This window comes from Nannospalax galili, unplaced genomic scaffold (genome assembly GCF_000622305.1).
Source record: "Nannospalax galili isolate Female #2095 unplaced genomic scaffold, S.galili_v1.0 scaffold918, whole genome shotgun sequence".
Taxonomy (NCBI): domain Eukaryota; kingdom Metazoa; phylum Chordata; class Mammalia; order Rodentia; family Spalacidae; genus Nannospalax; species Nannospalax galili.
Genome location: NW_008343216.1, coordinates 3,407,797 through 3,409,138, shown reverse-complemented (window position 1 = coordinate 3,409,138; position 1,342 = coordinate 3,407,797).

Here is a 1,342-nt window from a genome sequence, read left to right as displayed (position 1 = left end):
GGACTCTTAAAAATTATATTGGCCCCTTTAATCTTTGGTTATGCTTTCCTTTGGGGTGTTTAAGGCCATAGAGTTGGCCCAGTTAAACCTCTTTATTTTCACTCTTAACGTCCTTTGAGGATCTGTTCCTCAGGGGTCACATGGGCTTAGGAGGAGCCCCTGGCTCCTTTTACCAGTTGTGCCTATATGAAGATAAGTCAAAAGTCCTGCTCAACTACGATTGGCTTCACTTGGAAGCATGGAGGAAATGATTCCTCTGTGTTGACCCTCCTCTTTGTAGACTGGACACTGGTTCAAGTCCATCTGGTGGGGTTTCCTTGGCCTCCTTGATTGAGAGGACAGCTGATTCACCACCATTATAGGACATTTTGAGAGATGCTCATAGTCCCCTGGAACTAGTCAACCTAGGAGGGCTAGGAAAAAAAAGTATCCTTTATGTCCCCCTGACCAAATTATTATAGGCCTCAAAGTATGTCTGTTAAACACTCAAGAAGGTTAGTTCCACCAGTCTGGTATTTTTAATTATTATATGTCATGTAGATAAATCTTGGGCAAAGACCAGTTTTTCTCAGATAAACCTTACCTAGACATATATTTCTTGATCTGCTGTGTATAATTTGTCAGTAGGTGGTAGGAGTAATATGGTTTCCTCTGGTTTTCAAAACTAGCTAGACATTGTTTATCTCACACATTGTCTCACTGCTCCATCATGGTTTTCCCACTTCAGGTGCCCCATTTCCTCCCTTTCTCCCTTAATAATATACTTCTCCTATGGTCCTACCTCTCTTGAGCTCCTTCTTTCCCTTTATACCCTAAGCTCCTTGTATACCCTTCCCTCCCCGCCCCCTTAAACTAACCCAATTTTTATCCATATCTACCTTATTAAGGCCTGTTGCCTACTGTTCTTCTCTTTCAGGGTTATTTCTTTTCCTTTACCTCCCTGTTTCCTTTCCATTATCCTGGTTCCTGTAGTTGTGTCTGGTTGCATACTTATTTATCAGAGTCTGGTTCTAAGATCCACATATGAGTGAGAACATATGTCAATTTTTTTTTCTGAGGCTGTTACTTCACTTAGTATAACAGTTTCTTGGTCTATCCATTTACCTGCAAATTTCATGATTTCATCTTTCTTTACTACTGAGTAAAACTCCATCGTATAAATGAATCACATTTTCATTATCCACTCATCAACTGAGGGACTCTTAGGTTGCTTCCATCTCTTAGCTATTGTGAAAAGAGAAGCAACAAACATGGATGTACAAGTGTCTCTGCAATAGGATGAGTTCTTTGGGTATATGCCAAGGAGTGGTATAACTGGGTCAAATGGTAGGTTCATTTCTTC